The sequence below is a fragment of the Sebastes fasciatus genome, chromosome 23 (assembly GCF_043250625.1).
Source record: "Sebastes fasciatus isolate fSebFas1 chromosome 23, fSebFas1.pri, whole genome shotgun sequence".
Taxonomy (NCBI): Eukaryota; Metazoa; Chordata; class Actinopteri; order Perciformes; family Sebastidae; genus Sebastes; species Sebastes fasciatus.
Window position 1 is genome coordinate 5,422,527 of NC_133817.1, and position 7,614 is coordinate 5,430,140.

General features: G+C 37.7%; 1 long non-coding RNA gene across 1 annotated transcript; it reads left to right on the forward strand.

Annotated features, from left to right (window-relative positions):
• Window positions 1-7,107: 7,107 nt before the first annotated feature.
• Window positions 7,108-7,329, forward strand: LOC141761634 (uncharacterized). The gene is made up of 2 exons (XR_012592612.1): window positions 7,108-7,250; window positions 7,296-7,329. It is a non-coding gene; the product is annotated as an uncharacterized LOC141761634 (long non-coding RNA).
• The last annotated feature ends 285 nt before the right edge of the window (window positions 7,330-7,614 follow it).

Here is a 7,614-nt window from a genome sequence, read left to right on the forward strand (position 1 = left end):
CCTAACCAACCTCCAGGTCTGAAAAGTGAAGCCATCGAGGAAGTGCCTTAAACTTGCATTCTTCCAAACAGCCAGCAGGGGGCGACTCCTCTGGTTGCAAACAGAAGTCAGATTATATAGAAGTCTATCAGGAAATGACCCCACTTCGAAAAGAATATATATATATATGCAATTATTTTTCATTTCAGAAGTTTAACTATTAGACATAAAGTATCTGAAATGTTCAGTTTATGTGCACTTGAGGCTCCAGGTTTCCACATCACACTTGTATAAGTTGCATATTGGACCACGAGGGGTTCCCAAACTAGTTGTGATGTCACAAAATCCTGTTCTCTTGTTAAATTCAGATTTAGATAAGTCACTCAACTCACCAAAATGCTTTGTGAATCACAAACGTGATTACCTTCCTCATAAAAGCAGATTTTTGAGTGCTTACTTGCTAGCACTATTCTTCTTCCCCGTCTTTGTTGGCTCATTACTGCGTTACTTAGCTCATTATCACCACCTGTACATCAGTGGAATAGCGTCAAACAGGATTGTTTATCGCATCCAGTGGGGAAACCTCCGGGTCTGAAAAGTGAAGTCAATGCTGAAGTGTCTTAAACTTGCATTCTCTCTAACAGCCAGCAGGGGGCGACTCCTCTGGTTGCAAAAAGAAGTCTGATTGTATAGAAGTCTATGAGAAAATGAGCCTACTTCTCTCTTGATTTATTACCTCAGTAAACATTGTAAACATGAGTTTATGGTCTCAATCACTAGTTTCAAGTCTTCTTCAATACAACATGATGTTCATTTAGTACATTATGGTCCCATTTAGAGTCAAATAGACCATAAAGCAGGGGATGCTTTAGGGCGGGGCTACCTTGTGATTGATTTAAGGTGATTATACACTAATTAAAACATAGTTATGAATATTATATTACATTTCTGCTAATAGATCCCCCCGAAACACTACACACTGTTCCTTTAAAGAGACATTTGCATATCAAAAAATGTCTGCTTCCCTCCATCTGACTGGTACTCCATGATATTAGTTTCTTATCACCCCTTTAAGGAAAGCAATTAATGAAATAAATGATCGTATTTGCTGCAGGGTCGTGTGCTGCATATTCTACTTCCTCCCAGTCTAATTGCTTGGCCAACCTCCTCAGCGACTAATTGTTCTACCTGATGGTAACCGATGCTAAATACAGATAGAGTGTGAGAGGCAGCGTCAGGTTGCACACACACACACACACACACACACACACACACACACACACACACACACACACACACACACACACACACACACACACACACACACACACAAACCAACACACACACACGCGCCCTCTTATTCTGTCAGTAAGGGTATCTGATGTGGCACACGGATCTCACACACACACACGTGCGCATACCCAGACACACCTTCACTTTCAGTGTCCGGTTACAGCGGGTGCAGATACGTTCAGGGTGTTAAATATTAAAAGGCTGTAATATTAACGGCTAAGTGTTGTAATCGAGGAAACCGCTAAAAGGTCAAGTTCGGACTACGAGGCTGCTCTGTGGTCATGTGCTTGACCATCACGGTATGTAGCTTTCCCAGATAGCACTCACATGCAGGAGTCAAGTTCAATGTTAACTCAAATGAGGACACAAGTTTCAGAGTGTAGATCTAGAACAGGGGTCGGCAACCTTTACTATCAAAAGAGACATGTTAGGCAAAAAAGAAAAAAAGAAAAAATCTGTCTGGAGCCACAAAACATTTGATCATTGTGATGAAGGTAACACAGTTTATAGTCTAAATATATAGTATATAGGTCTAATGCAGTGAGGGCCAAAGAGCAAATGTACGACGAAGTATTAGGGCCACATTGAGGGAAAAGAAATCGTAAATTTCCAGAATAAAGTCATAACTTTATGAGAAAAAAGAAAATAACAATAACTTTATATTATTATGACTTTATTCTCATAATATTACGACTTTTTTCTCTCACAACTTTCTCGTGTAAATTTGTAATTCTATGTTTTGTTTTACATTTGCTCTTAAAGCTGTAGTTAGTAACTTTGAGCAAATCAGATAAAGAAATGTTTTTATATATATAAAACTGTCACTATATCCTGACAGCAGTGCATGAGACAGATAATCTAATAATACCAAAAAAATCATAATACTAGAAATTGTTTGATAACTAGTAGGGCTGTCAATCGATTAAAATATTAAATCGCTATTAATCACATGATTTTCCATAGTTAATCGCAATATATCGCACATTTTTTATCTGTTCAAAATGTACCTTAAAGGGAGATTTGTCTTGTATTTAATACTCTTATCTAAGTACTGTCAGCATGTTACAGAAGGCAATCAAATGTTAGTAGACCTTACCATCATGGCTGCCGGTTCCTGCTGTATTATCCTGGTAGGCGGAGGCTCCTTTGGTGTTTGGTGTCGGTGGCTGCGTCCCAAAAACCACCTGGGTGGGAAAAATAGTAGGGCTGTGTATTGGCAAGAATCTGGCAATATGATATGTATCATGATACAGGGGGTATTGATTCAATGTTTTGCAATTAAGGCTGTCAATCGCTGTCAATATTTACATTTTTACATTTTTTATCTGTTCAAAATGTACCTTAAAGGGAGATTTATCAAGTATTTAATACTCTTATCAACATGGGAGTGGGAAAATATGCTGCTTTATGCAAATATATATATAAATATTTATTATTAGAAATCAATTAACAACACAAAACAACGACAGATATTGTCCAGAAACCCTCACAGGTACTGCATTTAGCATAATAAAATATGCTCAAATCATAACACGGCAAACTGCAGCCCAACAGGCAACAACAGCTGTCAGTGTGTCAGTGTGCTGACTTGACTATGACTTGCCCCAAACTGCATGTGATTATCATAAAGTGGGCATGTCTGTAAAGGGGAGACTCGTGGGTACCCATAGAACCCATTTACATTCACATATCTTGAGGTCAGAGGTCAAGGGACCCCTTTGAAAATGGCCATGACAGTTTTTCATCGCCAAAATTTAGCATTACATTGAAGGAAAACATGCTACACTGACAAGGAAGATGACGTAAATGCATGAATGGGGAGATCTTCAACAGCTACACGGGTCACAAAGACGCACTGAAATCAAAGGCAAAGCATTAAATCTACATGTATTTATATTCTTTAAAAGGCAGCTGCCATAAATAGACACACACCCACACGTCATAATCATATGTACAAACAGTACATCAGCATTTACATTTACATTAAAGTGTATGAACAAATCCCACACATACATGGAGGATTTCAGTACTTCTGAATCCTTCTCCAGCTCTATACATCACCTGAACCTAGAGCTTAATAACTCACTCCAATTAACCTCAACCCGAGTCCTGACCCTATAATAACCCCTTAGAGGAGTGAGGACAGGCGACATAACCTCACCCTGAAGATCTAAAACTCAAATAGTTCCACACATATGAGCACACACACACACACACACACACACACACACTGGCAGAGTGATTTCCCCCGTCGTCTGATCTGGTTCATGTCTTCCTGGAGAGGAACCAGAGATAATAGAGAACGAGAGCGAATCGATTCTCGACGCTCCAGTTTCCTCCCACACCAAACCTCACACACCTGTCAGAGCTGAGGGCGGTGTTATTCCATAAAAGCTACAGGGCACGGGAAACAATTCAGTCAGGCGCTATTTCAAAAGTACATCCCGTAAAAGGATCTTAAAAGGGATCCATAACTTTCTAAGAGGAAAAACCTGGATATTCAGATTTTATAATAAAATGATTGCAAATCAATAATCACCTGTGAGAATAGTCTTTTATTCCATTAAGATATTATAGTGGATATTTTTGTTCTCTGTTGGTTTGTCAGCGAGCAACATTTGCATTTGGCGAATGGATCTCATAATAAATGCTATTTTAGAGGCTTTTCCATGCGAACAAAATAAAACCCAGTGGGATGACATTAAAAAATGTTTAATGTGATGCCATAAAACATTTGAACATTAGTACAAAATCTAACGAGTTCAATGTATTGACATTGTTTAGAGTGACTTTATGTAGTTTAAAATAATGAAGCAATTATTCCCGATTTAAATTTTTATGAATCAACAGATAATGATATCAGCCATGTTTCCCATTTCGATGGATTAGATCAGATTAAAGCTTCAGTAGGCAGAATATTATTGGCATCATTGGGCAAAAATTCCATAATAACCTTTCAGCATATTGTAATTCAAGTGTTCTGAGAGATAACTAGACTTCGGCACCTCCTTTAAAAAATCTAGCCCGTGACGGGAGACTTTGACCAATCACAGGTCATTTCATTGAGAGAGCGTTCCTATTGGCTGTGCTCCGATCATGTGACCAGAACTTGGCGTTCCTTCAACAGATTTCACAATGGCTGCGGTGTCAAACGTTCTAATTTCACAGCTAAACCGTGCACTACAAGATGATCCTAAAAACATTTGAGGAGAGAAATAGGCATTAACGTAACAGAATATTGATTCATATTTCATCAGCGCTGCCTAGTTTGACCGTTTGGTCGGAGTTCGCGAGTGATTGACAGCCGGCTCTCATAGACTGCAGCTGGACAGCAGATCCCAGGTCAGCTCTTACTGCTTGTTTCCCTCCGGTCTGTGCAATCTTGCAGATGCCGTTAGGAGCACCGGAGGACACAGAGGAACATGATTTTTTTTCAGGTTACTTGTTTCATGAACTACTGTCACGATATAGCGAATATAGCGTTTTATAAATATAACTATTTTTAATCATATTTGCTCCAATCTCGCCTACTGCAGCTTTAAGACTTAATAGCTACATTTACTTACCTTTTTCAAGGCAATCAGTTTCCTAGATTTTTTTTAAAGTAAGATTATTTTGTCAGATTTTACAGTGGGTTTCAGGGTAAAACAGAAAAACCGACCTTCAAAAAATAAAGTCAAGTCAAAACCTCTCTCCTGCACAATGACTTTGAATCTATAGTAATCTATCTATAATGTATAGTAATTATTATGACTTTAAAAATACTTGATTCGGCCTACTGGAGGGTCAGTACTTGTGTTGATGTGCATCAACTTTTTACATTTTCTTTAGGTGTCTGGAGTCTGTAGAGAGCAGAAAGGGACAGGTTATGATTATAGTTTGCATACTATTAATTTAATTGGAAATACATCTTCCCCATTCCCCCAGTTTTTCTATTAAATTAAACACATTTTTAATTAATTCTTTATATAATCGTTGATGCTTTTTTCTTTTTTTAGGAAGCAAATTAAAATCCAGCTAATTTCATCCAGGCTGGTTTGAAAATGAAGCTTCTTCAGATTCCTTGAATGTGTTTTATGTTCGCTTGGCACTCAGGAGGCTCCATACATCTGCAACAATAAGAAACGCTTTAAGAGAAATACAGGTAACAAAGGGAGGATCACATTTCGCTCGATTCACTCCCATCCCTTCCTGGATGAATTCATATTTAAAGAGCTTTACATATAGCAGAGGATATATAGAGAGAGAGGCCTTAAAGCTGAGGGGAATGATGAAGGCTTATCTGTCTTAATCCATTTAGACCCTCAACACCCTGTACATCAAAACACATACAGCCACAACACTGAAAGAGACTCATTCTCCACGCAGGATACACTCACACCCACTCAGAGGAGCAAGGGGGAGGAAGAGGAGCACGATGAAGACATGAGTGGGAAACTGACAGGAAGGAAGAGATTGTGGGAGGAAAATTAGGGAAGAAGGTGGAGAAGGAGGAGGAGAGGATGAATGCTTGATAAGGTGTTGAAGCGTGTAACTCTCTCTGGAGAAAAGGCTTGTGGTGTTGCACCATCTTGTGGTTAAAGTTAATTATCACAGTTGGTATTTCAAGGCATGACATGAAAGATAAAAATGCAAAATACTAACTTTAAATTTAATTGTCTGATACCATTACATAACATTTTATTTCCAAAAATCAACAATTTAAAAGGATTTACAGTCACAAAATATTACAAAATGTTATTTCTGAAAAAGGTTTAGATCTTTCCAACAAGGTTTTTATGCAAGCTTTAAAATAAAATATAGATTTTCAAACGGCTGATGTTTATTGTAGCTTTTAAGTAATTTATGCTCATGAAATGTAACAACAAATCTGATCTTCTTCCTATATAATATATCTGTGATGGTCAATAGATTCCAGATTTTTAACTGTGGGTTTTGTTTTACCTCATCGTCTCTTGACCTGCCTCAGTCTCTAGCTTGTAAGAATTGATTTCCACAAAAACTTGAGATGTGTGAATTATGAACTTGTAGCTTTCAGTCAAAGTTGGCTTATAAAATATGACCTATAGATTTTAAAATCCAGTGATCGTGAACAGAATTATTTTACTTTGCACTGTCTTGATAATTGAAATATTCAAAAATCATTAGGTAGTAGACAAAAAAAATCACTTATATATGTTCCAGAAGTGACGACAGCACTGACCAGCACGTGCTAAATGTAACCAACAGACCAGGATGTTCAACCTTTTACAGTAGAGTTTACATTTTACTTTTAAAAGAACATTGTGTAGCATTAAAAGTATTTAATCAGGATCAATCGTAAATTAATTGCACATTTTTTATCTGTTCAAAATGAACCTTAAAGGGACTGTATGAACGTTTTTACACGTATATCCGTGGAGTTTGTGTTGGAGTCTGAGTTGTAGTGGAGGGCTGATCGTTTGTTGGTGTTAACGTACTCCCTTTCTAACCGAACGTTAGTTACGGTTGCACACTGTTAGCTCTGTAAGCGGAGCTGAAATTAAAGGCACTCGCGAGCGTGCATGACGTCACATCTGTTGGATTTTCCAGAAAAAAAACGTCCCCTATTCTTCACATTAAAAGCAGGCTGATAGAGGAAACCAGGAAAGTCTCATTTTGACAACCTGTTCACACACTGGCAATAAAAAGGTTTATACGTGTAAAAACTTACATACAGTCCCTTTAAATGGCGATTTTTCAAGTATTTAATAATCTTATCAACATGGGAGTGGGCAAATATGCTTTTTTATGCAAATGTATTTATATATTTATTATTGGAAATCAATTTAACAACACAAAAAAATTACAAACATTGTCCAGAAACCCTCACAGGTACTGCAGAGGTCAGAGGTCAAGGGACTTCTTTGAAAATAGCCATAATTTAGTGCAAGTTTGGAGCGTTATTTAGCCTCCTTATCGACAAGCTAGTATGACACGATTGGTACCAACGGATTCTAGTTTCATATGATAACAGTATTTTCACTCTAGCTTTAAAGCTAGAGCACGCTACAACCTAAAAATCACAAGTTGCATTAATGCGTTAAAACAAATTTGCGTTATTATCGCGTTAGCTTTGACATTCATATCTACATACGGAGCAGGTCCTCTTCACGGACTCCGCCATGCTTCTAGTAGCCCAGAACGGACAAACCAAACACAGATGGCTCCAGATCCTACACACCGCACCTTTAAGACGTATTTTTGGAATTTAAATTTCCTGAACAATCAGTGCAAATAAAAATATTGTTAATAATATAAATAATAAAACTCTCACCTTGAATATTACATTATTGTCGTTCATCTCTGACCAGGAGAATCCAA